Genomic DNA, 8,877 nt, shown 5'->3' on the forward strand with positions numbered 1-8,877 from the left:
TCACCCCCCCTCTTTCTCCTTTTAGATTTTGATCAGGAAGAGTAGCATATGTTTGGGCTTCCGCTAGGATGTGCACATGAGTGAAGTTAGGATATCGATGGAATAAGATTTGAACTTTTATGTCTAAGATTATCTTTTGCGTTGTCCTTTGGATTTAAAGGGTTTAGTTTATTTTTATTTGATGTTGGAAGATTATTATTTGGAGATCTTTTGAGAATTGCTTTATGGAGGATATTTTTAAATTTTATCGACGAAATTTTCTTGAGGATAATTCTTTATTTGTTAAGAGGGCCTTACACACTTGTAAGGTGTAAACTTTATAAGTGTGTGGCTGTTGTCACGTGCCTAGCTCTTACTTAGGTTCGGGGTGTGACAATATATGTTTTTCTCTTTTCTTTTTGTCATGTCTAAATGCTATTGCTTAAAGGAGACAAAACTGAGGAAAGTAGACAATTTATCATATAATACCAAGATTTAGACTCTTCACTACATAATCCATATTAATACATAATTTATTATTCAGGAAATCATCTGTCTTCCATGTATGGACTGGGGATCAAAATGTTCAAACCGGAGTAAGTGGTTAGTTCTTATTCCCAAGAAAGAAATTAGAGCATTTTATATGGATATATCTGGTGCAGGTAGATGTGAAGATCAACTACGTGCATAGTGAAAAATTCTTTTGAATTTGATTATTAAATCATTCTGTAATTCTTTGATTTTAATTTAGGAGCTCATACAGAGTTCATATGGGAGCACCCATTGGAAGATGGTGGTTGTTAAAAGATGTTTAATGTGCAAGTGCAGTTGTGAAACCATTGAGCAGATTTTACTTCATTGTCTCTTAGCAAAAGAGGTTTGGTTTTCTGTACACACAGCTTTCAGGGTAATACTTGTGTTGCCAAGGCAGGTGATAGATTTTGTTGGTTGTGTGGAGAGGAATGTTTTGGCCATCACAAGAATAAGGTGTTTGGCAAGCTACTCTGCCTATTGTCACATTTGGATGAGATGGAGAGGGGAATTGTCGAAAGCTATCTTTGGAGGAAATAAAAAAGAGTTTCATGAAATCTCTGTAATTATCCCTTTTTTTTGAGATCTTTGTTTGAATATTGTACTTAGATCGGGTCGTCATGTAGTTCCAATGTTGATTTTTTTTTGGATTATATCGACGTTCGCTTGTAATTCTTTATGGACGCTTGCCGTTGGACACTCCTTCATTTTTGTAAAACATTTTATGTTTTTTGAAACTATTATTATATTGATATATTCTAATGTGTTATCTTTGGTTTATTAACAAAAATAAAAAGATAAAACCTTGATTTAAAATGTTCAATAAAAAGATAAAACTTTGATTTTCCTACATTTTCTTGGCAACCAAACGATCTATTATGCTATCCGAATTGGTCTGTCCACAATTTTTGAGTTTCGTTATATTTTTTTGAACCACACCAAGTATTATTTGTACTTTTTAGTATTAATACGTAAATATTATTAGTATAATATTGAAAATGTAGCAATATTTTTTTTTTTGGGACTTTGTGGAGCATAATACTATTTGATTTGATTCAAAATTCCGAATTCGTTAGATTTTGACAAAATTGAATGTTGTTTTGTAAAGCATTAGAGTGTGGAATTGGAATTAACCATACGTTGCTTTATATGTCATGATATGATGATGATGATGATGATGTTGTTGATACCCGTAGTTGAAGAAGGTATCTAATGCATCTCTTGTGGGTCCATTGTTAGAGAGATGATACACATATCCATTAAATGACATAAAAATTGCTAATTTTATATATGAACGGTTTTTAGACCCCTTAATTTAATCAAATTAACCTAGTTAATTAACCAAGTGATTAACTTAGTCAAATTATGCAAATCTAGGTTATCACATTCACACAATCATATCAAGATATAAAGCAGCGGAAAAAATAAATAACACAAGATATGATAACCTAAGAAACCACACGGTAAAAACTTGGGGAGGATTTGACCTAGTTATCCTTAAGGTAAACTTGAATCCACTATATAAAAGAATTGAAGTTCATACAAAAGGACTTACAAGCATCCACGCTCGACTTCCTAATGCTACCTACTAGTAGAACTTACTGACACGACCACGTACAAGCTCTGAATCCACAGACTTCTTCTTTCTTGGATTCTCCACAAGATACAAACAACTGAGTTGATCATTAAGATGTTGAAGTAATTTCTACCTTGAAAACCCTAAGTTTATATGAAGGAAAGCTTCTCAAGGATTTCATAAGAGATTCACACAAACCGCAAAATATAAGCAACAATACAACTAGAGTAACTCTCAAAAACATGACTAGGGTTTTGCCTTATATACCTAAGGCAAAAACATAAAACCCAAAACGTTTAATAAGATAGGGTTGAGTTGGAAATTCTGCAGAAAAACATTCTGGCCAACTTTTGATTGATCGAGTCTAACCTTCGATCGATTGAGCCAGGCCAAAATGCACCAATACATCTGCTGCCTCTTGATTCTAACTTTACATGAATTACACAACTTTGAGCAAGCCTAAACAAGACTAAACATATTGTTTTGATCATGGTTTGTCAACATTATACATTAGAATTCTAAATACATCAAATCCTAAGTTTTTAGAACCTAACAATATAGTTGAGCTTTGTGTGAGCTTAATATAGGCATCATCCCTCTCAAAGTGTAGGTCCTATATAACTGTAAGGCCCACCCACTCTGAGATGGAAGATGTATATATCTAGTGCATGAAATAATTATTGCTATAATTAATTGAACTCTGTATGCATGCTTGCGCTTTGTAAGGGTTCCTTGTGTGATTTGGGTTATAAGCGGTTTTGATTCATGTGGTAATATTTATGAGGTTGACAAGTGTAAAGTTGTGAATTCCAACTAGCTTATGTTGGCTTTAATTCCGTGTCAAATTTGATTATAATTTTTTCAATCATTTTCCTGTATGTATGTGGGTTTATTTGTAAGGGATGAGTGTGAGAGATCGATAAAGAATCAAGTTTCAAAAGATGAATCAGTGCAATTCGCGACTAGCTAGCGAGAAGCAACCCGTGAAAAGGCCACGTGTGAAGCACATGACTGGAAGTTGAAGAGTCACACCAGGCAGTTAAGTTCGCGAGTGTTTCGTGAGAAGGGCCATCCTGTGAAGTACCTACGAAACATTTTGTTTGGTAAAAAGTTAAGTTGCTTTACTAAATTCTCTATCCACACTATAAGTACCCTTATTACCCACGAATTGTAAGGAGTGCTTTCAGAAAGAAAACCTTAGCAAATACACTTGAGAGTTAGAGATTGTAATACCCACAATCATCTACACATTTCCTTGTGGTTTTCCTCAACTCCTATCTCTCTATCTCTACATTCTTGAGAGGTTTATAGCTCAAACACTTACCACGCTAGATCTAAGTGTTAAGTGAAGTTTTGGTGCAATTGGAAATCATTGGAATGAGCTATTTAGTGGCAAATGCAATCGGGCTAAATTGTGGGATTCGGAAAGTTAGAGAAGACAAGATTCCGAGAAGTCCGTTGGTAGCAAGAGCTTAGAGAGCTCAAGTACATGGGATAGACTAGACTTAGAAGGTTTTTTGTTATTCGTGTATTCCAACTTTATTCTCTAGTGGATTGATTTCGATTTGGAGTGTTGCAGAGAGGTTTTTTGCCAAGTTCTTCGATTTCCTCTTTGATAACATGTCTTGGTATTATCTTGTGTTTGCATCTCTCTTCTTTACTTTTTAAGCTTTCATTTTATTGTCAATTGTGGATGGATATGGCTTAGAGTAGTGTTATCGGTTCATTGTACACATTTACTTTTGTTCTGCACTTTGATTAAGTAAGAGTAAAAACAATCTAGCCGTAATTTTTAATTAGGGATTTGAACAAGCTCTCGTGTTTTAGCACAAATCCGAGCTCTCAACAAGGATGTTTTATTCTTTAGGTGCTGGATACAAGTCTCAGCTGGTCTATGTGGGTTCTCATTTTTGAACAACCAAGATGGTAAGAGTTTTTACTTTATTATATATGTTTCAATATTTTGTTTTTGTCATTTCTGATGTTGCTTAAAGTAGACAAAACTGAGGAAAGTATACAATTTATCATATAATACCAAGATTTAGACTCTCTACTCTATAATACATATTAATTCATAGTTTGTTATTCAGGAAATGATCTGTCCTCTAGGCACGTAGAGTCATAGATTGGGGATTGAAATGTTCAAACTGGAGTAAGTAGTACATTCTTATTCCCAAGTAAATGTAAAGATGAACTTTGTGCATAGCGCAAAATTCTTTTGAATTTGACTCTTAAATCCTTCTGTAATTTTTCAGTTTTTATTTAGGAGCTCATACAGAGTTTATACAGGAGCCCCCAAGTTGGAAAACTCAACCAACTACTAAGTAATAGTTAAATAAAACATTCAAGTATCCTTATCAATTTATCTCAAAATTTTAGACATATAAACTGGGTTAGTACCGGAAATGAGGATATCAAGTTGATTTAGCATCTACTTCAATGATAATCTTACGGATATTCAGGCAGACCATGCTTGAGTCCCCAAAGTTCCACTATCATTGTGCTTATTGACCAATGTTTCTTGAAAAACCTTTGATCCATAGTACATTTTATGTTTTTTAAAACTGTTATTATATTCTAATGTGTAATCTTTAGTTTACTAACCAAAAAAAAAAAAAAAACTTATTTAAAATGTTCAATAAACATTAACTGTGATTAATATTTTTTTTTAAAATATTTACACATTACTTAATGAAAGAAAATTATTTATATAAAACTGATATAATGGAATTTTATTATATACATGAAAATAATACATATAATAAATCATGATAAAGACATGTATTAAATACAAATTACACACATATGTGTGTCATTTTGAGGATTTAAAAATTATTGATATATTTAGCTTGGTCTCAGAATTTTTTTTTTATTCCACCATTGAGCAATAGCTTAATTATTGTTTAAACCAAAACAATGCAACTTGTCTCGGTAATAAGTTTCTAAGATGCAAACATTTATTTTTAAAAAGAAAGTTTCTAAGATGCAAAAATTTATTTTTAAAAAGAAAATAAATGCGTCTTTGGATTTGTTAGACATTAACTTTTCCAGTGTGTGACACGAGGAAATTAGGAAAAGGGGAAAAACGAAATCATCATTTAATAGCTTTTATTATTGTTATTAGCAGTGAGGAGTACAAATTAAGGAATTGATGATGCATGGGGAGTGGGGAGTGGGGAGTGGGGATGATACTATGATATACAATTCAGCAAAAGTGTCAGATTCCGTCCTTATAATTGCATATAGGTTTAGCGAAAATAAGCACTACTTCACAAGGAATGCATGAATTTCCATACATGATATCGTTCGGTATGAAGGCTGCATTTTAGACAAAAGATATTAAATCGTATGTGCTGTTGTCAACTATCAGAATGATGGAAGAAAGAAGAATCAATAGCCTGAAGAAGACAAGACTGAAAAGAAGATTAAGTAAAATTTGAATAAAGAGATCTAAACAAAGGTCATATTCCTCTCTAATCAATGAAGTTCATATTCATACATTTCCAGTTTTCTAATATGAACAGCAGCACCTTGCAACTTTCTTTTTCCGCCACTCCATTTTGTTGTCGAGTCTTAATGGATGATACCCTACCTTGCTTCTAACATTGTACAGGTGATCTCATTTCTTGAAGAATAATCTTCTCCAAGTAGAGCCTTTTCTGTAAAAAAAAACCTGGCTGCCTTGGATTGGGCAATGAATTATCACTGCTTAACATTAGAACCACGGATGACATGTTTGGCCTATCTTCTGGTTTTTGTTGTACACATAACAAACCCACATGAATGCATCGTAGCACTTCAGATAAAATGCAGGAGTTGCCTAAGATTAAGAATTCATCTATCAGATCCATTGGCTTATCTTCAATCCATTGTGTCCATGCCTAAAACAAAATCCAGATATTGTTGGAACACTAGAATTACATGAGACCAAATGATTTCGCATGTCAATACTCACTTGAAATAGAGAGTTCATTTCACGAATAATATTTTTTTTTACAAGTGTCTGTCATTTAAAAGTTTTAATAACATGACACTAAATACACCTTAAATATATAATATTTAATCTGAAGCATTAAATGTATCCATTTCAAATCGAGAAATCCAAATATCACTGAAATAGTGGAATGTCAATGAAAATACTTACATGTCCTAGAAGATTAAAGTGTTGGTTAGAGTTACACAATTCCTTGCTCTTCTTCCCACTCACGATCTCTAGTACTAAAACTCCAAAACTAAAAACATCGGTTTTCACGGAGAAATGTCCATACCCAGCATACTCAGGTGGCATATAACCACTGTAAAATTAAAAAGAAGTTAAAAAAAAAAAAAATACTCCAAGCAGAAACCATAAAAGAAGTTTGAGAATACTCACTATGTTTCAACAATTCTATTGGTATCAGACTCTGTTTGATCTCCCCCAAATATTTTAGCAAGGCCAAAATCAGAAAATTTTGGGTTTATATTATTATCTAGAAGGATATTGCTAGCTTTGAGATCTCTATGGATAATTCTTAATCTAGAGTCTTTATGAAGGTAAAAAAGCCCTCTAGCAATGCCACCGATAATGTTGTGGCGCATATGCCAATCAAGTAGTCTACTCTTCGCTTGGTCTGTCAATTTTCATGTTATTGTTAGTACATACTTGGCTAAAATCTAAACAACATAATTCATTAATATAAGATGAAATGGCTAAACATGAATGTGCTTGATTCAATAACAAGGATCAAAGTTCAAACCAAAAATAAATGAGTCCAAGCTTTTGTTGTGCATGTATTCATAGATTAACATTTTTTCATTTTCTTGAATGCAACAACCGAGTAGCTTCACGAGGTTGCGGTGCTGAAGTTTGGCAATTAATGTAACTTCGTTTTTGAACTCATTGAATCCTTGTCTAGAATTCTTTGAAAGTCTCTTTACTGCTATTTCTTGCCCCCCATGCAATGTACCCTAAAAGGAAAAAGTTCAGTTAAGTTTAGAAAAGAAAATAGTTCAACTGCTTAGGCTGTTATTTACCTTGTATACAAATCCGAAGCCACCTGCTCCTAACTTCTTGTTTATTGCAAAGTTATCAGTGGCATTAGATATGGTTATCAGATCAAAGATCGGTAACTCCATATCTTCGTTCCATCCTTCATTGTTAGAATCATTTTGACATCTTATATTCATTCCTGAGAGAGTAAGGGAATCATTGAGTAGAAATAATTTCGACAATTGTATAGCTAAAAGCAAATGGTTGACCACCTTATCTAAGATTTCTTCCGTTTTAAGATTTCAGATTCAAATTACCTGGCTAAAAATCTATTATCATGCATAAAAAATTGTAAGAATCCATTTCATATAAATTACCTTCCTTTCTAAGTTTCTTCCTCCTTAAATATGAGAGCATCCCCAGAACAAGCATTACCATGAGTAGTATTGCACTACCGATTATGATTATTACTTGATTTTTTTGGCCAAAGTGCCTGCTCTTCTCAGTATGATCTGAAAGATCAAAAGTAGAGTCAACAAACTAATATTTTTTACTATATGATTTGCCATATTAATTTTCATCACTTTTCTTAATTTTGTATTTTTTTCTTTATGATGTGCCATATAAAATTTTCTTTTCTTTTACAGGTAAGCTTCTAAGATATATGGTAAAACTTGTTTGGCATTTTATGAAACTTTTGGCAACAATAATTGAGTTTTACTTAGTTCATATTACGTAAACACTTTTAAAATTTTAATACGTCTATATTGTGCCCCAAAATGGACCCTCTCTGAAAGTGCAAGTTGTCAAAAGTCTTGTCTTTGTAGCATTACTTGAAAATAAAACTCGATAATTAAAAGAAAAGCAAAGAAGATACCCGTACAGAAGCGGCCACACGAATATAGAGGTCTGCCATCAATTGGAGCACTGCTGATCAATCAGTCAGCAAACCAAGCAAGCAACCACTTCCTCCATTCCTAATATCAAATTGGCATATGCTTTGCATGAGCAGTTTTCCAAACACATTTCTTCACATTTTTGAGACTCACGTTCCTATCAAACCAGAAGAAGATGGTCTGGCAATTTCACAATCTTGTAGGTGAGGAACCCATCTCCATCATTGCAACCCCAGTGGAGTCCCTCGAACACACCCACAGACCAATTTGCTAAATTCCAATCTTTTGGAGATTTTGGTATAAATCCTTTCAAGCATGCACATACAGGAGACTTATTGATATCACAGTTAGCCGTATGCACCACAATGGCATAATCTTCACACTCATCTGATTGGGTTGTAGTTCCAAGCTCCTAACTTTTGGTGTGATCCATCCATTTAAAACCCTGCCATTATCACATATCTTGAGAAAACCAAAAATTTCAAATGTTAGAAGTAGAAATTATACATTAGTCATAACAAGTATTTTTCTCATTTTGATAAATTACCAAGTACCCCAAAACTTAAGTTATTAGGAAATATTATTTTAATAGTTATTTTAAAACACCATCTCATGCACGAAATTGTTGCTCTCCTTTATAAGGAGAATCAGGATTCAAATCCATTACCCTCAAATTATTATAATTAACAAATTATAAGAACTAAATATAATATTAATAAAAAACTCCCCCGTGCATTGTCCATTCTTAAAGAGAACCAAAATTTAATACTCTCCATTATGTAATTATCAATTATAAAAAATATAATAATAATTAAAAACAAAGTATACTATGATAATTCACTAATTATCTTAAAAGCTTACACTATTAAAAAATGGTAAAGAAAAAAATCATGTAACAAAGGGATTCTTATTTGTACAAATGGTAC

At 32.8% G+C, this 8,877-nt stretch overlaps 1 pseudogene; it reads right to left on the bottom strand.

The window, feature by feature from the left end:
- Nucleotides 1-5,685: 5,685 nt before the first annotated feature.
- LOC112015954 (G-type lectin S-receptor-like serine/threonine-protein kinase At4g27290) overlaps nt 5,686-8,877 on the bottom strand; it is a 4,324-nt pseudogene continuing 1,132 nt past the window's right edge.

The sequence above is a fragment of the Quercus suber genome, unplaced genomic scaffold (genome assembly GCF_002906115.3).
Source record: "Quercus suber isolate HL8 unplaced genomic scaffold, Cork oak 2.0 scaffold_215, whole genome shotgun sequence".
In the NCBI taxonomy this organism is placed as follows: domain Eukaryota; kingdom Viridiplantae; phylum Streptophyta; class Magnoliopsida; order Fagales; family Fagaceae; genus Quercus; species Quercus suber.